We start from the raw sequence: 20,408 nt of genomic DNA, 5'->3' as shown, positions 1-20,408 counted from the left end.
TGGAGTTACACCTTGCCCCCACGTGCCTTTTGCCATGCCAGCTGCACCCAGCAAGGCACATTTAAGGCAGGTTAGGGCATGTTGTAATCCAGTATTACAAGAAGATGGTGTTCCATCTGCCGTTTACCTCTACCACTCTTGTCTGGCTTCTTTATTTATTCTGGCACAGGTGAAGCACTAGAATTTGCCTTTGAAAAAAAAAAAAAGAAAAAAAAAGAATGGAAAAGTATGGATCAGTTTTAATCTAGATGTTTCACTCCATTTGTAGACCTGCCTCTAGTATGGCACAAGTCAAATGGGATGGATGAGGAGGGTAAGGGGTGTGTGTAAGAATGGGGTCTATGTGTTAGAGGCTGACTGAACATCTTAAATGAACGTTTTCTAGTTCAGTGGGATTTCAGTTTTTTCGGTGGGTCCAACATCTACAAATGTCACTGATGGGAGCTTCCATATCTCAACCACGTGGAAACTCATGTGCTAATACTCTCAATTTTTTTGGTGATGCGACATTTTTGTCCTTGACAGCTTCCACTATAATCTTTATTATCTATACCCTACAATAGGGCTTCAAACAAGCGACCCCTACTGCAGATGTGAGTTTGCAGAAAATTCCAGACTACTCTCTACTATGCTTCTTTGAGTGAAATCTTACACACCTCTTTTGTTTCTTCTTCAAATTTTCTTTCTACTAAAGGGTCTTATTATTTGATGACACGGTTTCATTGCTTCTTTACTACTGTCTGTTTCATCACTTTGCTGTGCTAGTGGCATTTTCTATAATTTTTTTTCTTAACAAAGTAGCCTAAAATATCCCACAGGGTTCTTTTTCCTTCCTTTCTTTTTCTTTCTTTCTTTTTTCAAACTGTATTTTGACCTGCTGCTACTTTTTCATACTTTGTGAATTTCTTTCCTTTTGTCTCTCTTGATCTTCTCTCATTGTCTGGTCCCTTAACAGACTTTTATTCTTTCCTACATTTACATGCAGAACAGAAATATTCTGTAGCGTTCACAGCTGTATGATAAGCTCAGATTTTAATATTCTTGCTCTGGGTACAAAGTCTTTCTTACACAAGGGAATGACTCATTCTCCGCTGCATTCTAATCTAGCAAGTTTAAATTACACTGATGGCTTAGCTTGAGATCAGCTTCTTGTAAAGGAGTCAGAATTGGCTCCCTAGCAGCTTTTCAAAATTACTTTCTAAGATACTGTGCTTTCTACTTAAGATGAGATAGCAGAATCATCACAGAAAGGTGGTATATCTAGTCCTGTACTGTAATTGATGCCTAAATCTCTGAAGTTATATTATGCTTATCATTCTGCCTTGAAAACTGAAAGTGCTAATAAAACAAGCTGAATTGGTTCCAGAGCTGCCAGCCTTTGAGCGAAGCACAGCTTATTCCCTAACTTTGTTCCCTACCACACCTTCCTCCCATCCCCAATCTTAGTTATACCTATTGATAAGCTGCCCCTGAGACTTTCCTTCTGCAAGCTAAGCAGCTCTAACTCTCTCAGCTTCTCCTCAAATGAGGGATGCTCCAAGCTCTTACCTTACTCATCTTTGGGTGAACTGGACTCTTGCCACGTCTCTTTTGCTCTGGGAGCCCATAACTAGATCTAGCATTACACATGTGCCTTTCCAGTTGTCCTGGTTCCACCAGCACCCTCTGGTCTGTGTCTGCAAATCACAGATCACACTTAAGATCTGTAAGATCACACTTATCCTAATGCAGTCCATCTTATCCAAAGGGAGTTTTTGGACATGCACACAGCTCAGATGTTGCCTAAAAAAGGTAGGAGTATACTAGAAGGTATTTATGATCCTTTTCTGGGATAAGGATTCCAGACCAAAACTTTCAAAAAATAGTTTAAATAATCTTCAGACATGGCTGGACTCTCATAGCTGCAGCACTGTTACATTAAATTATCTAGTCTCTATAATGGTGCTTAGCGAGAAAATCTTTACCATGAGGGGAAGAAACTGGATCCATTGGAGATCTGAAAACTTCTTTTTATTAATATATTAAAATAATTATTTTCAACAAATGAACCTAGGAAATGTATCTCTGAAAGATTTCATTAGTAAATTGTTGATTTTTATTTCTTTAATTAAATAAGTATCATGCTGCAAGCAATCTATTTTATTATGGAGTGCATCTAATTGCTCTTTTTTCCAGGTCCAAGCTGAGGTCAAGAAAATGCTCATAAAATTTGAACAGGTAATTTCTCACTAAGAGGCTACAATTTCTTTTTTTTAGCCCATCTTTTTTTTTTTTTAAGACAAATGAGATGGCAGTTGCATTTTTCTTGCTGAAACATACCTTTATGCACATTACATTTCAGTATCCACACTTCCCTTGCAGTTCTTGAAAAGTGGATACCCGAACCTCAGGGAGAAGCTATAAATTAGAACATTGTCATAAAATATTTTTCATCAGGATTTGGTGAGTACACTGACTACCCATTTTGAAATGTGAACTGAAAAGGATTCACTCAAAAATGTGTTGAAAAGGAAACCAATGCCTGCAAGACATGCCAAGCATGAAATCATGCAGTCCTCTCTCTTTATTTGCCAGAGATGTCTTTCTTTTGGTACTGCTCAGGACATAGACCCATGAGGCTGGAAGGTCCCATCTGTCTGCCCATGCAAATGGGTAAGGGACTGCTGGAGAAGCCCAGATGTCCCTTGGACAATGAAAAATCACTTGAGGGTTTGCTGTATTTTTGTGAGGAGGTGGCTGGCATCATCTCAGCTGTCTTTCACAGAACTGGCTTTGATCCTACTTGTGTTGTCATGGCAACATGAGACTCTGATCAAATGAGCCTTCATTTGGAATTGGAGTTAGGAGTTGGCCTCTCTTCCTCGTAGGAAATAACATGGGAGAAGACAAGGAATATTTTTTTCCAAACAGAAAAGTTTGGACAATTCTCTTGACCATTCCATGTCAGTTTTCAAACCTCCTTTATGTATCGTGGGCTTGTAATATTGGAAATGAGTGTGTGTATGCAGGTGGAAAATATCACAAGAGTATTTTCTATTGCCATGATTTAACCCCAGGAGCCAAGCCCCACACAGCCCCTTGCTCACTCTCCCACCAGTGGGATTGGGGAGAGAACTGGAAGGGCAACAGGTAGGGTAACTTGTGGGTTAGATAAGGGCAGTTTAATACAGAAAGCAGAAGCTGTGTTTGCAAGCAAAGCAAAACAGGAATGAATTCACTGGTTCCCATGGGCAGGCAGGGGTTCAGCCATTTCAGGAGAGCAAGGCCCCATCACATGTAATGGCTACTTGGGAAGAGAAACCCTATCACTCCAAATGTTCCTCTCTGCTTCCTTCTTCTTCCCCCCATTACATACTGAGCATGATGTCACTTGGTCTGAAAATCCCTTTGGTCCATCTGGAGCACCTGTCCTGGCTGTGTCTTCTCCCAAACTCCCATGCACCCCAACTTCCTCACCCTGTGTAAGCCTGGTTAAGTAGTAACAAAAACATCTGTGTATTAACAGCCCTGTGTTCCACACAAATTCAAAACACAGTCCCATACCAGCCACTGCAAAGAAAATTAACTCTACCCCAGCGAAAACCAGCAGTGCTATACAGAAAAAAATCATAGCATTAATCACATAAAACCCTCTGATTCAAGTGTGTGATTAGTACTATTGCATATGGGTAGATGTTCTTTGGAGTGCAACTCTTAGCAGATTTGCAATGGGTTAAAATGTTAAATAATTATATAGCAATTATGAGCATGCTTTATTCTTTTGGATACAAAGAGGTTACAGGAACATTTATGATTAAGAACGACCATGACACAAAGGGCCAACAGGTTTTGGCAAGGTGATTCCACATCAGCATTTTTGTTCACATAACTGCATTACTTAAAAAAGGGGACTTTTTATAGTCTGAAGTAACCTTAACACAGCAGACTGGAATGCCATAATGTTTTTTGACATTATTCATTAACTTATGCTTGTTTCAGTTCTGGTATGGCAAAATTACTTCTGATTTCTAAGTCATTACATTTAAAGATAGCTCTTGTATTCATGATGGCATTGGAGTGTGCATGTAAATATGCCTTCGAGGGGGAGTTTCATAAACAAGAAAATATTTAGTAACCACTGTGAAAAACTGAAAAGATAAATAGTCACAAATAATTCTGGGTTATCATTAATTTTTCTTAAAGATAGCATGGTGAAATGAATAGGACAGCAGAATAACTTGATGTAAATCTAGTTAATGAACAAAATTTGTGCATTACCATGCTGAATTAGCTGATGTCAGTCAAACCTATGTCTGAAATAAATGTACGGGTAGGCACAAGACTGAGAAACAGAGAAAATACCCTGTGTTACAAAATGATAACTCCCTTATCTAAGCCATTGAAGGAAGAGGGGGAAAGAGTTTAGAGATCCTCCAAAGTACCGTGAGCCAATGCAGAAAAGACATGAAGGATCACAGATCCAGGGAGGAAAGTCTCTGCTTTTTAAGGTAGAAATAAAGCTGAAATCAAAGAAGATGCTAATTTAAAAATAAAATAAATATAAATAAAAAAAATCAATACACACAATCTTTCTGTCCAAGTCAAATGATTTTGTACATTGAAACAAGGGAGGGTCTTTCATATATTCTTGGTGGAAAACGTAACTCAATTGCGGAGCAGAGGTATTTTGCAGATGCCTGTAAAAAACAACAATTTATCTTTGACAATTACAGTATCTCCTTTAATATATTTAAGCTGCCATGTAGCATCAAAGGCACTTGAGTCTCCTGCTGAGTATGTTTGAATGCTGCATCATGGTGAGGCCCTTTTCTTTTTGGAAAAAAACCACATGGCCTTTTCTGTCTATTACTTTTTGGCTACAGAATAAAGGATGGAAAAAGGCAAAATATGATAAATAAAATATTTAGGAAACTAATATGATAGTTGTGAAATCAATATTTCCTTGATGTGGGTACAGTTGCTGCCAATAAAATTGAATTAATTTAATTTGTATGTTTAATTAAAACCATGGATAGTTACAATGTAAATGAAGTCTTTTTAGACAGAACATCTTTGGATGTTTGTAAAGCTATAATGTGAAAATTATGTGTGAAAAGCTCTGCATTAACAGGATCTGGCCATGGATTCTTTCTTTTGTTTTTATCATTGCAATTTGAGAAGGAGGATTCTCACACAAAAACTTCAAGAAATAGTTACAACACTCTTAGTGTTTTGTTTCTCAATCTAAATCAGCGGAAGGGAAGTTTTCATATCCTTCTTTTTCTTAATTTTTTAAGTTGGTGGTTATCTATATATAGCTCAATTAGCAGTGCTTCTTTCTTTGAATATTTATTATTTTTAAAGTTAGGTAATGGGTCAAGGATGAAGAGATATTCTCAGCCTTAAATACTTCCCTATTAAATGGCAACACCCAAATCTCAAGAACAAGAACAAGAACAAAATCTCAAGAGCCAGAACACAACTGTAAATTTCCTCACAGTTATTGATTATTTATTGTATCTATCATTTACTCTTTTTGACAAAGATGAGGAAATGTCACAACATTCAACAATTTTCATTTGACGTCACAGGTTCAATTTTTTTCCCCTTAAGTTCTCAGCATATTTCTATAGACTTTGATGACATTACTTTCTTAGCAAACTTTCTCTGAGGTGGGAAGCTATGTGGCATTCAAGATAAGTTTGCTTTCTACTAAGTTGAAATTTGCATTATTCTGTTGAATCATTCTGTGTTGTAAACATTTGGCAGCTGTATTGCCTCTTTGGTTTAAGGTTCTAACACTGCAATTATTTTCTGCAGACTAATATTTCAGTACGTGATGACTGTCATTTGCAAAAGCATTGAAAGGTATGTGAAGGCTACATTAAACATATTCTTAAATGAAACAAAATCAAACAACCAGAATAAAAGAAGAGCAGGAAGGAAAAATTAGAACATCAAAACCAATAAACAATGAACAATTTACACTAGACAGTAGTCGGACAAAAGAAAAAAGGAACGACAAAAGAAAAAGGGAGCAACAAAAACTTTGTGCTGGTAAAAAAAGCAGCTTAGCACTGCTGTCATTACCTCTGACAGTGAAGCTCAAGGTCCCTGTGGCTTCAAAGCATGCTTCAAAGAGCTTCTGAACATCACTAGTCAACTTAGTTCCAGCTCTCTGAAATGCAGTATTCATCTAGAAGTGTTCATTGTCGGGGGCATTCTGTTGAAAAATAAGACACCTATTCTATTTAAATGCTTTTGCTGCAAGCCAGCTGGAGCCAGCACTGGTGCATGGAAAGTGTTGTGGTTTCGGGATTGTTGATTTGAGCTTTGGACACAGCCTTCACTGGCAGTGGCAGCTGAAGTCAGGAATGAATAACTGTTGCCTTAGCAGAGCCCCAGTATTTAATTGCAGTAGAAATGAAGCCACTGAGGAAGCCCGGCTACAGTTCCAAGTCAAATATAACCCTTTGGTCACTGAAAATATGAAACATGGAATCTGCAAAAGACAACTCCTCTAGCAACTTAGTGTGAGCACTACAAAGAATAATACAAGAGCAGTGAAACCTTTTCTGTGTCCTCCAAAATATGGGAAACAGATGCAATATACTATTTTGGTAATTAATCTTTTAAATGTCTATGCTAACACTGATACAATCATAGGGATAAAAAAAAAAAGAAGCTCAATTCTAGTAAGCTCCTTGCAAGCAGTTTGTAATTTTTAATATATTACTCCAGAATTGAAAACACTTCGTAGGGCAAGAAAACACTATTATCACAACATAATGGAAATTAAAGATCCTGACAGTTTGTATGATAGTTTTCATCACAAAATTATATATCATTCCATATTTACACACACGTAATTGTTTGGCTTATGAATATGAGTCAATTATTTCACACTGTTAGTATATGGTTGCAGACATGAATGAACTTTCACGGTAGGCTCTGCCTCTCCCATCTGAAGTGTTGGATTGCTGAGGCATGGAGCAAGCCTAGCTGCTGGCTGGCCCTGCAAGGTGAGGTTGCAGCCTTCCTCCTCTTCCCTTTGCACTCCTGGGGCTCACCTTTCTCCCCAGACCAAACTGATTCTCTCTTTGTTTTTCCACTAGGTGAGTTGCTAAGAAGGCAAGAAAAAAGATGAATTGCTTTGAATTAATATCATGTATATCACATATATTTTACATTTTATCTAATTTTTAATAGATACATGAGTACTCTATAGATCAATTTACATTATATTATTTATATAATGTAATTTAGACTATGCTAAAATCACATTGAAATTATAAGAGCTTGGCACAATGGTAGCTCTCCAGAGCTCAGGATGTGCCTCATTATCAGCAGAATTTTAGCTTCAATTAATATTTATAAAGGAGTTTGGGCATAATGAACTGCAATGCAGTTGCAAATGCACTCAAGTGTATAAATTTTAAGGTCATTTTACTATGGGTTAAATCCTGATGTCTTTCGGAACTTTAACTAGAACCTTGCTTAGAAACTAGCATATTCATGGTATGGCCTGGTGATATTTTTAAAAGTCTCCAGCAATTGTGCTGAAAGTGGGCAAGAACTGCAGAATCTGTCTGTGAAATCACACATTATCTCATGGTGTGCAGACAGACATGGATGCAGGCAGCTGAGATCTCAAAGGGGTTGGCTCCAAGAACTGGGTCTGCATAGGCAGACTTTGGGCCCATGGTTTGAACCGGGGTCTTGTCAAGAAAAAGAAATAAAAAGAAATATTTCAATAAATCTAAAAGCATTTGACATGAAAGACAGGTTTTCTGAGTGCAGAAAGATGATTTTGAACATGAATAATTGTTGCAATTATTTAGGGGTCATTTCTGTTCCTTCTGCCCAGGTTTTCAGCCAAGAAAGTTTGTAACAAGGAAGTCTTTAATGAGACTAATGCTTTTAAAAGAAAATCTCTTTTCCCCAGTATATCAGAAAGCTGCCTTAATAGTGCCTTAATCAGATCACTTTAGTTTCACCTTTATAGTCTCTCCTTTCACTCACAGAAGCACTGAAAATTTAGTTTTCATTTTAAATATCATTCATAGCACCTAGACCTTTAATGAAGGTATGAATATTCCCAGGAATATCATGCAATTCATTGGAATTGTAGATTCAAGTTTAATTACAAAAAGATGCACTGTAGAAATGTTTCTTCTTCAGACTCCAAAAAGTTCTTTTGGTCCTATTGTTTCCTACCAGATTCAAACATAGTATCTCTGGTAATATCATTATAAATAAACCCTGTAAGAGTGAAAATTTCATGGTTAATCTTATTGCAAACCTGAGTGCAAAGAGTCAATGGCAAGTTAAAATAAATCAGGGGAAGAGAAGATAAACAATTACAATTTGTTAATTATTTCTAAATTTGTAAGAAGATTATATTTCAGTGAATGTATATTTTTCAACTGTAAACTTCGTGCAATCATGGGTAGAAGACTGAACACTTCCTAGTGTGCTGTGATATGGAATCCCCACAAATGAACACTCTTGAAATTTGAGTCACCTTTTACCATTTTTGTAGTTTATTTATCACCAATTCATGGAAGTTGTCTATGACATCAGCCTGCAAGTTGTACTGCTGAGGATGGTATGTAGTAGGTAGGAAGGATTTAATTGGCACTTCTTAAAAACACTTTTTCTCTGATGGATGGGAATGTTATAAAATATGATTTTGTGCCTTTAGAGCACCAAATTGAAAATCATTTAAGCAGCTAATAACAACCAAAATGGGCAGTCTAGCAGAGAGTTGGACAAAACCATGTTCCTTTCCCTTCCCCATCCTGCTGTTGCTTTCAGGAAGATGTTAAGTATCTCTGTAACTGGACTTTATTCTTTTGGGTAATGAGAACATCGGTAAAAAAGAAGCCATAGAGAAAAAAATTAGAACCTTGCAGGAGTTAAAACAGTGGTAATTACAGGACCTAAAATAGAGGTAATTTTTAGCTGCACAAAAGAGTTGCCATTTTTCTCTGCTGAATATTGAACCTCTCATAAGAATAAAATAGTGATTTTTTTTTTTTTTTTTTTGCTATAAGACCCTGACTATGCCCTCTCCCTCAGCAGCTCTGGGCCTAATTGACCATAACGATTACACATGACAACCAGCAGGAAATCTGTCAACACTTCAGGAGCTCAGTGCTGCAGGGGAGGATGATGGGTCACGTTGCTCTTGAGAAGACACCAAAAATAATGACCTGCTCCTTCAAGCCTAGTCTAAAGCTGTTTTGCTGCTTGCTTTCTTGTCTGATTTAAAGAAATCTGAAAGGCAATTGAGTTACAAATTCTACTTCATGGCTAGAAAAGTCAGAGCTTTCTGACTGAGGTAGACTACAGGAAAAAAGCATGTTCCTCAAGATAATCTTTTTCATCCTTTTTAAGTAGAAAATTTCTCTCCTGTTTGATTCAGCTCACAGGAGTCTGAAATGCATCATCACCAATACTAAAGAATTTATGTCTCTGCACACAGTAAGCCCCTCTCTATCTGAAAAATTTCTTGTAGGACCATCCCCCCTGAAGAACCAGTTTGCCCTCACCAGTCATCAGTCTTCATCACAGATGCAGTCTCCTGGACTTCTGAAAATACCAGCCTTGCCAGAAGAAATTGCTAAAAACAGAGATAAGCTGGATGGTATGTTAAAAATTGATCCCAAAGGATTGGTAGCAACATCGTTTTGAGGTTGGTGGCCTTGAAACAAAATGTACTTCCTTCCACCCCACAGGAACAGGCCCAAAACTTTATTTTGCTCAAAAATTTTAGCTTCATCAGGTGAAGGCTAGCAGAAAAGGAAATGTTTGTGTCTGTTTAGAGTGAAGGAGGAAAGTTGGGACTTAAGATATTATTAAGTGATATTGTTATGATCTTCACAAAACTCAATAAAAGCTTTCTTTGAGGACTTGAATTGCTTTTTTCATCTTTATAAAAGTAAACATTGTTATCACTTCCAAAAAACCTCCAATTTTATAGGTTGACAAAAAATGATTGCAGATACAAGTGTTTTATTTTGCACTGCAGTGTTAGGATAGTTTTTCTGTCATCTGGTAAAAGTTTTTCCCACCAGCTTCTCAATGTCATTAAAATTTGTTCCATAAAGCATGTGGAAATGTAAAAAAATAATGCAATACTATTTGGGTGGCTTTGAAACACAGATTATGGAGACTGATCACGAATGTTGTTTCATTGGGAGTTAATAAGGACATGGTGTTTTTGGTGTTAGATCCACATTAGCAGGAGGTCTGCTGCTGGCAGAGCAGAATCAAACACACTGAGTTCCCTTCAGCCTCATCCTCATTATGTCAACAACCAAAGAGCAATGTGTGACTGAGTCCAGCCCCAAAGCTGCTCTGCCTCTAAAGATGTGCATTTCTGCAGGATACTGTGTCTTCCAAAAAAAGAAAAAAGAAAAAAGGAAAAAGAAAAAAAAAAGAAAGAAAAAAGAAAGGTAGGACCTTAAAAAAGACCACTTTCTTTCCCATTCTTCTCTTCAGATATTAATCAATTTGAATGCAGGTTTCCAAAGAAGTTTGTCTGTCAGGGAACAGTACCACAGGGAATAGAAAAACTAAGTGACATTGAAAAGACTAGAAATGATGAGTTCTGTTTTAATGTCCCCTGCAGAATGGTAACATTTCTATGACAGCCTTCATCATAACTTATGTTATAAAAAGTGATAAAAGACCATTCCACCTTTTTTTTTTTTTTCGGCAAAGACACTTTTCTGAAAGAATATGAATTATTTCCATGGAATATTTATAAATTAAATACAGTTTCTGATTTATTTTATTCTTGCAGGAAAACCTTGGAAAAAAGTCACCACCTTATTAACTCCAAAGACAAGAGGGAATAATGTAGAAATTTTAACAGAAAATCTGAAATTGTAAATGGAGAGCAGGGGGGTGTCAGTTTCTAAAGACAGAAAAGTCTTAAGTTGAAATATCATGGGCTGACATTTTTGAAAATAAAGAGTTTTTTCATGTAGAATCCATCAAGTTAAAAAAAAATAAGAGCCAGTTTCCTGAAGAAGAGTATTAGACATGCTGACAAAAAGAAAAAAATCCAAATTATTACTTTTTATCTGGTTTCAGTCAAAACTAGAGGGAAAGGATGTTTTCCTGCATTACACAAATGTGGCACTCATTGCAGGAGCCAAATCTGTCAGTACTGGAGATTCTTTTCACATTTCTGCTTTGAGGCAGATTTACAGATGATGAAAAGAAAAGGATATTAGTATAGCACAGTATTTCTTTGGGAAATAGTCTGTTCCCCAGAAATTAGTTGCAATTTACACCATATTCTGTGTTTTTTTCTGCCACTAAAACAATTGTTGTTTATAGAAATAAACAGCTACTTCTCACCAAAAAAAAAAAAAAAAAAAAAAAGGAAATGGATGGCATATTGGCATATTACAGGTTTTTATTTTGATATAACTGGTGGGAAAAAACGGTAATTGCATATTTATGTTCTTAATAAATAAATCATAATATTTCTCACCAAGTGAAAGAGTAGCCAATTTGTAATTCCTGTGGGTTTGTGATTTTTGCAGACCTGCCAATATATTTACTTCATATTTTTGATAACAGTAATCATCTCTGTTGCATTTATACAATCAAAGGTTTTGATGCCTCCATCAGCTGAAATGTCTACGCACAGAAATTACCAAATGACAGTGGTAGTTGGCATGTGAGGTCCTTATTTCTCTTCCAGTGCCTCAGTGTTTATCTTTGTCACGTTGTCTGTCCAAGCTACCTGAGGAATAATTCCTGGGTAACCCAGCTTGTGCCACTTTGAATTCCCACTTTTGCACATGGATGGTAGATGTCTAAGTGCCTAGTCACAAGAAACCTACCAGTTTCCATCAGCAGTCCAAACATGGGCTACAGTGTTTCTGTGCATTTTGTCAGGGAAGAAGACAATTTGGAGCCTACCTCATCTTCACAGGCACTGAAATAAAAAGCAGGAGAAATAGAGTATATTTAGAAAAATTTACCCTTTCTCCCCAAAGCAATTCAGGAAAGAATAAAATTTCTTAATATTTTACACTTTTAAAGTAATTTGGAGAATTTTTCAGTGAAGCATTTACTTCATTTGAACTCTGTTGGGCAAGTATTTTTAGGTCTAAAAGATTAGATAATTTTCTGGTAGCTGAAGTGTTCATTGAGCATTTTGAAGGGGTGAATATTGGTCCTTGCTTTAGCTGTTTTCAAATTAATCCATGTCTATGCACAATGGAAAAGGTCTTGGATGATGATTAAGGATGACTGCAAAAGGCATTTGGAATTTGGTATTTTGATGGGAGAAGACGTCTTTCCAGGTTTCACCAGGCTTGCTTATCTGTCTTCCACAACTTTCCACAGGTCAAAGTTCTGCACTGATAGGAAGCAGAAACTTTTTAGAAATCCTTATAGGCTTTGTGGGGCAAGTGAACTCTTTTTCGACTTATCCATAGCTGCTGTATTCACAATAGCTGGATATTATCATGCACATAATGTGTTATAACAATGTCAGCTTTGTTGGCAGGATAATAGCCCCCTCTTACTAAAATTTAGTTGGCCTTATGATCCTCTGCTTCACAAATTGTAACACCTTTCATACCTGCATGATGAGGGTTACAATCATGACAAGGGCTTTTGTGAGAGGAAAAATGTGGTTTAATAGTGTACTTTAGACAAAATGTGGCACTGGTAGGATGCCTGGAAAACACTCATTCCAAGAAATGTAGTGGGGAATGGCATGTCAAAAATATGTTTTTCAAGAGTATATCATGCTCTGCCTTTCCAAAGATTTGTGCAGCAGAAATTAACACAGATTCTTGGAGAAAACAATATAATTTCACAGAGAGAAATGAAATCCTACATGGCTTAAATGAACCTACAGTCCACATGGGTACCTGATTCACAATTCAGCATTGCATTTTTTGGCATTTTTCCCTTAGTCTTAGAATTGTGGCACTGCAGCAATTTATTTATGGCAAAAAAAAAAAAGACATTATTTTAGGAAAGACTGCATGTTTTCTCCTACACACTCCTTTCACATGACTGTGAGGGTAGCCAGTGAAGTCTCCCTGGAAAACTACTGTGCAGGAGGTGCAGGAGATGCAGGAGAGCTCTGCAACACATTTATGGAACTTGGTTTTGCAGAACAGAAGGGCTCAACTTCACCACAAATGCAGAGGCTGATGGACTCAGTCATATATCAAATTTTCACTGCTTACTTTACAAATGAACTCTCAGTAGTGCTGCAGTGTTGGGACTCTAACTCTGTCCTATGCATTTCTTTTCATGCTCAGCTCAGGCTGCCACATGCTTGTCTCTGTGACTTAGAGATAAGGGAATCACCACTCAGGACTATGCACAGGCACAGTAATCTGCTTTTTAGGGTGTATTTAGGTGATATATTGTGGTGCTGGTCTTAATGCTAGTGTGTGCATTTCCTGTGTTTAGTCCAAGACAAAGACAAGGATTAGAAAGATTTTACCAGGGGTTATTAAGTTCTGGTGCAGATGGACAGCACTATCCTCAAGGCAATAGCTGTTTCTGATTAAAAAGAAACCTTCCGTATGGTATCAAAGTGAAAAGGTGCTGAGCATCCTTTACACTTTTTGCTTTGAAACTAATGCTATTTTCTGATGAGGTTGCTCTAGCTCCCAGGTGAGATTTACATTCTTATCCCTGTAGGCACTTTGATGAATATTTAACATCCATTGGTTTCACTGAGGTGATTTGCAAACTAAAAGTAAGAACATTTTTAGAGTAAATGAAAATTTATTACATGAAATATCTTCACGTAAGCTAAAATATTAAAAAAGTGATGTACAGGTATGCTGTCTCTAAATTGTTACAAAAATAAACATGTTTCAATTTATCTCACTTCTTTCACTGAAGCTCCTGAAAACCTATTTGAGAGGACTCTGCAAAACATAAACAACTATGTGTTTAGAATACATCTAAACATTCAATTTGTACTAAGTTTAAAGGTGAACAAAAGCCTATAGATTTAATTTTCTCCAGTCCTTTTTAGTACTTCCATATCTCTTTTCTCTTTATGCTGGTTTTAATTTGGAATAGTTACACAAAGTTACTATAATGTACTTGTGCTACAAGTGTTCAGGCATATAAATATTCCTCTTTCGTTGGCCCTTTTCCATAAATATAAATTTGCTCTATTATACCTGAAAGACAAATGAAAGTGGGTGGAAGCACTGCTTAGGCAATTATGTCCTCAACAGCAAACATATCAGGGTTGTTTTGTACTTAATATTCAGTTAATATGGCAAAAATCCCAATTTTTATTGTATAGATGCATTATAAGGCAGGAGTGAAAATACACAGAATTATCTCCCATTCCAGCTTGTAAAGCTTTTGTTGGGTCTGTCTACCAACCAAAGAAATAATTCTCGGGCTTGCAGTAGAATACCTTTTACTACCACAAATCCTGACATTTAGACCACAGAAAAGAGAAGTTTTGAGGAATGGAAGAAGTGAGAGTGTATCTTCTTACTTTGAGAACTCATCTTTTCTAGCAAAATTATTCTGAAACTTCCACCCACAACTACATACATGGTATGCTGTACATTAAATTCACTGACATGGGATGGAAAAAGAGCCCATCTAATTCTAATGCTTACATGGATACCTTAATTTAAAAAATAAAAACACCCAAATATGAGTCATAAACTATGATGTACCTTCAATAAATGTATAAATTTTTGATTAATAAAGCGTATAATGAGTCTGTAGAATAGATAGTTATAGAGATTTGATTCACAGATATATTCTACCTTAATTAAAGCTGTCTGATCCTAGAAAATACTACTTCAGTAATGCAACTCTGCTTTCAGTCATTGTGGTGGTTTTGATTGGCCCAAAACATCAGTAAAGTATTTTTTACAACTAGGAGAAATTTGGACCCCTCAGAAGCTGCTGTAGTAGGCCTGGGGAGGTGTCTGAGGGGTGGGGAGTGGCACAAAGATGGCTCCTGTGTGTCCTGAGTGAAAGTTCTGGAAGTTTTTACATCAAGTCCAGCAGAGCCAATCTCTGATGGCTCTGAAGGTGATGGACATGCTGCCGGCCAAGTTTGGGCCAATTGGAGGTGCTGGTTATGCCTCTGTGAAAACATATTTAAGAAGAAATCAAAACAAGGTAGGCACGCACTTCTTTCACTTCTTTGTAGTTGGAGGAGGAGGAGGTGGAGGTGAAAATATGTAGAGGGAAAACAGCATGGAGATGTCAAGGTCAGTGAAGAAGGTAGGGGAGGAGGTGCTCCAGGCGCCGGAGCTGAAAACCCTCTGGTGGTGAAGGCCATGGGGGGGCAGGAGGTCCCCCTGCAGCTCATGGAGTCCATAAGGATGCAGAAATCCACCCACAGCCCACTCCAGAGGAGCAGGTGGATGCCTAGAAAAAACTGTAAACCAGTAAGAGTCTCATCTAAGAGTTAAAACTGCAAAAGGCCTTGACTGGGAGAGAAAGGCCTTGCTCCTGGCATGGAAGCAGCCTGGCCTCGGCTTGGGAGAGTCTGCACAGCACCCTATGGACAAAAAGGCTCATGTTGCAGCAGAATTCGGGCGGGATGTTGCTCGTGAGATTGGACCCACGCCAAAGAAGTTCTCAGAGGACTGTCTCTCGTGGGAGGGACCCCACGGCTAAGTAGAGAACCTCTTTTCCTGATTGGACTGACCAGAGGACCCCTCAACCTGCCCCCTGTCTGTGTTGCTGGTTTGGAAAGAGGGAAAGGGTGTGAGTGCAGAAGCTGCTTCTTAAGAGGGTGGGGGATGAGAGCAGAAAAACTGTCTGGAGAAAGAAAGAAACTAGTAGAGATAAAGAGTATTTGTAATAAAAGAATTGTGGTGATGAATAAATTTATGAACCTGCTCTGTGGACTGAAAAAATACCCCACACTCTGCCTCCTACCCGAGCTTCTTGGTTAAAAATAGGAAAGGGGGTGAATACTATAAGTTAGTACGAGGGAGGGGGGGAGTGAACAAAATAATGTATGAAAAGTTTATTTTTGCCTTGCATTTATCCTCCAACTCTGTTAGGTAATTAAATCACTTTCTGCAACTGAAAGATGGAGCCTGTTTGCCCTTTTTCTTTTTTCTGTGTGTTCTCCTACCAACCAGCGTCCTATCTCATTTGACTCACGAGATTGGTGTGTATTTTTACAGTTTTTTTTCTGTAGCAAGAGAGAGTCGAGGTGCCTGGCGTTTAGTCAAGGTCAAACCCCAACAGTCTTCTATCCAGATCTGGTAATATCTGCCCAAACAGTATGGCTAAAATTCTTAGGACCAAATGTTGGAATCTGCTGGGTATGCTTATCTTCATCCAGAATATCAGGCAAGCAATTCTTTGGAAATTGGTGACTTACACCAACAGGGTGAATTTGATTCAACCTCTGTAATGACTGTGTTTTGTTACAAAGGACTTCTGGCTGCAGGTGAAGATCCCAACAAAGCCTGTCTTGGTCACCATGCAATGCATTCATTGAAAATGTTTGCCAATGTAGCTGTTTGTTTGCAGCACAATCTCTAAAGCAGGAGACACAACACTTGTAATATCCTCTGAGCCTAACTGGAAAGATGCTCTGAAGTGTTTTCTTTCTGTGGTTTCTTTATTGGCTCTTCTGGCTCACTTTTGATAGACCAAATTAGGTGCCCTTTTCTCCTCTTAAATAAAGAAAGAATTTTAATGAAATTTTTTTTGTAGCCAAATCCCTGCTGTTTTTAGGAGCTGAGGAAATATCTTTAGCATTATTTGTCTTTTCTGATACAAGACAAGAAACAATAATGTGATGTGATGTAAACATCTCTTATGGTGGAGCTGTGCTTTCATCTCTCGGGTGGTTTTTCCACCAAAGTTTCTTCTCTCTCCACTGCACAGTGTCCTGTTTCTCAAAGATGGTTTTAAAGAGACATTTTAAAACAGTATTTATGTGAAGTCAGTTTTTTAAGCTTCCCTCTTAGTTCTTGAACTTGTCCCCAATTCAAGTACAACATTTCCCTCTGTTCTTTTTTTCTCCTTTTGTACTGAAAATGTATTTTTATGTATAGAGATCATAGTCTTAATCTTGTTGTTTTATGCTTTTATGACCTATCTCATCAGCAGTGCTTTTCTCTCATGTTCTTTTTATCCTCTGTAACCTCTCTGCACCACTGTTGTCCCACTAATAAGACCAGAAGTCAGCTATGAATATATTACTTTGACTCTAATAGCCCAGAAAGTGACACTGTATTTTTTAATCATGTTCAAATATGAGTCACAAGGATCAGATGTCATTTTGGAGGTATGTGCATATACATCCAAGTGTGCTATTGAAATTATGTCCAAGCCTATGAAAATTTCACTTCTCAGATATTTATACATCAAAGTACAAATAGGATTGGTTTTGGAATGTTTTACAGTTGTGGATGAAAGCTCTTGTAACAGAATCAGACATGACTAACCTTTTTACACATATCTATCCTCCACAGTGCATGATGAAACCTTACTTTTGAATTCTGTAATCTTCTTTCCATTCCTTCTTTCCCACTTCTTCTCCAAGAACTACACTGACAGTGGCAACAGCATCTTAGGACATTGAACAAACCAGAAAAGAACAGGATAAATGTTGTCTGGCCCCACACTTTTTAATCAAAAGATTGTGACCAGGATAGAATATCAAATAGAAACTCAGCCTCAATTACCTCATTACTGCAAAGAAAATCCTTCTTGCATGGTCCCCATGAGTGGACAGTTCCCAGGCAGGATATGCATTGCTGCATTAAAAAAAGTTATTTTAACATAATAATCTGGAGGTTTTCTTCAAAACATGGAGCAAAGGTCACCTCATCCTCAATCCCTAACTTCCTAAAGTTTAAACTGCAAAAAACCCACTCATTACTTCTGCATTCACTGGAAGGACTGTCTCTGACTTGAGTATTCAAAGTCAAGGTTGTCTTAATCTAACTTAGGACCAGTATTTTTGAAAATGGCACCACTAACAAACTCAGGAATTCTAGCATTCCCAATAAATGTCAGGAGACACTGACAAGTAGGAACACAGAAAATACTATGTATGTGTCATTTTATCCCTACAATTATAATGAAACATTTTCAACTCTCTTTTATTGTGGTTAAAATTGAACAGAAACTTCTACATTTCACTCTGGTGCATGAAGAACAAAAGAGCCTAAGAGAGCTGATTGATCTTCAGACAGTCAGGTAAGTACAGCAGAATCCAGCATGGATAATATGGGAACTACTTCAGAGCTCAGATGGAAAATAAAGTGTACAGCAGGTGGAAGCAGGGAGGAATTTAGTGACAGTGCTTGAATGTACAGAGAGGGAGTCAGGAAAGCTAAAGTTCTTCTGGAATTGGATTTAGTAGGGATGTGACGGGTAGTAAAGAAATGTTCTGCAAGTGCATTGTCACCAAAAGGGAGACCAAAGAAAAGTGAGCTGATTACTCAATGGGGTAGAGGGCCCAAGAACAGAAGTCATAGAGAAGACTGGGTTACTCAGTGGTTTTTTCCTCATCTGATCTGCCCTCAGGCATCTGAGGTCTTTGCAGAAAAGGATCTGGATAACATGGAAGGCAAGTTGACCATGAGTAAGCAGGGTGCCTTTGCACCATAAAAAGACTAGTTACATCTTGGGATGTATTGCCAAAATAGTATTTATGAGACTGGGGGGAGTACCTGATTTCTTCTCAGGTTATTGACTATTCATGAGTTACCAAAGGCAGAGGACAATTGTAAAGCAGTCCTTGAGAAACCTCTTCACATTTCACAAAAGCAGACATCTTATTAAAATACTCCAGAAGGCTAGAAAAGTTTTTTTCAATTGCTGCTAGATTCAAGGCCTCTGAACAAGTGAGCAGTGAAAGAGAAGTGATGTCCTTTTTTACAAAATAGCCTTGCATTTGCTAAAAGTTGAGAGCAGCATTTTTTGTCTTCAGGTGGAGCATTCTTTGTTGACTCCACTCAACAGTGACAAGAAGTGGCAAAACAAAGCAAACATGTTTTCTCTACCTTGGGAAATTGCAAGTTTAATGCTCTCTTCCACTTCAGGGAAGCAAAAAAGCCCCCAGCATTTAAGTAACTATATGATCCTTATGAATATTACTTTTGCAAGCATTCTGATTTATTTTGAGCTAGTTCTGAGTACAAGGTGTCTTTGGGCAACCTGTCTTTTTATGCAACCTGTCTTTTTATGCAACCTTACTTATGCAAGGGGCATTGGTAAGCATCTTATTTGACCTACTGATACGCTGTTTCCTCATTTTCTTCTTTTCAGAGAGTACATTTCTCTACTGCAATCTGCCCTTTCATGCCTTTTGTTATGATGATTAATAGACTAAATTTAAAAACAAAGACACTGACTCAGAACCTGCTGTAATCTTAACTGGTAATTTCCACTGTTATACAACTGCAGCTGAGTCCAAAACCTTCAGTATTAAAAACCATTTTTAAGAGCAAGGCCAGAGTCCTTATTCAGATTGCTTCTAGCTCCTGTTTAAAATGTTGAATGATTTATTTGATAAAAATGTGAGGCATTTCACTGAGAGGTCCTACATATGTTTTATCATAAATTTTACTTGAAAGCTAAGATGCTAAAGCAATGGAGCATGATTGATGTATTTTGGTCTTTTCCCAGGACAATGGAAAGTAAACCCCCATGATTCAATACTTCCACATGCAATTGCACCATCTGTCTCAAAAAGGCAAACACAACCTAAACAAAAACCCTGTAGTATAGTTTCTCAGACATTTACGTTACGAAAAAATTATGTTACCTTCCAAATTTGATCCTTTGTTTAGTACAGAAGATGTTTTAATTCTTGCATTTGTGAGGAGACCTCTTTCCTCAAGACATCCCCTGCAAGTTATCCTCTGCCTTCTCATACTCTCATTCCATGTTTTTAAGAGAAAACTCAAGCTGATCCAAAAAACCATTTTATTTCTTCTGCTGCCTTTTACACAAAAGAAGACAGGAGCTCTGTTCCTTGTGATTGCTTTGTAATTTTCTCCATGCTAGGTACTTTTGAGTGAGTCATTTCTGCCCAAGTCTGCTGCAGAAAACTTTCCCAGTAAAACAAAATAAAAATGGATACAGAAACAGATTTCAAAACACATCTGTAATTTCAAATCTGCTCAGTGTTAGTAAGAGCAAGTTCCCACTCAGTACTCCTTCCTTGGCAGAATGACCACCATTCCCACATGCCAGCCCTGATTTACTGTGTGGGCTTAGGGTGGTTTTGCTGGGCATGCACACTGTAGGCAGTATCTGGAGTATCATTAATTTTACAGTTATATCCAATTATTTTAGTTCTGCCTGTTTTGTCTTAAATTATTACTATTCTTTCTAGTTAGGTTTTGTTTCAACTTTTTAGTTGGCTATTTTTAAAGTTGAAGGTCTCATTCACAGGTTGCAAAGAAGAT

At 37.6% G+C, this 20,408-nt stretch overlaps 1 long non-coding RNA gene across 1 annotated transcript; it reads right to left on the bottom strand.

The window, feature by feature from the left end:
• Positions 1–4,717: 4,717 nt before the first annotated feature.
• On the bottom strand, positions 4,718–15,278 carry LOC146441823 (uncharacterized). The gene is made up of 4 exons (XR_014849533.1): positions 14,775–15,278; positions 11,844–11,938; positions 6,070–6,202; positions 4,718–4,856 (listed from the first exon to the last, which is right to left on the bottom strand). It is a non-coding gene; the product is annotated as an uncharacterized LOC146441823 (long non-coding RNA).
• Positions 15,279–20,408: the final 5,130 nt, after the last annotated feature.

Source organism: Lichenostomus cassidix, chromosome 2 (genome assembly GCF_008360975.1).
Source record: "Lichenostomus cassidix isolate B80296 chromosome 2, HeHo_3.0, whole genome shotgun sequence".
In the NCBI taxonomy this organism is placed as follows: Eukaryota; Metazoa; Chordata; class Aves; order Passeriformes; family Meliphagidae; genus Lichenostomus; species Lichenostomus cassidix.
The sequence above is the reverse complement of the archived record's forward strand: the minus strand, read 5'-3'. Positions and strand labels throughout refer to the sequence as shown.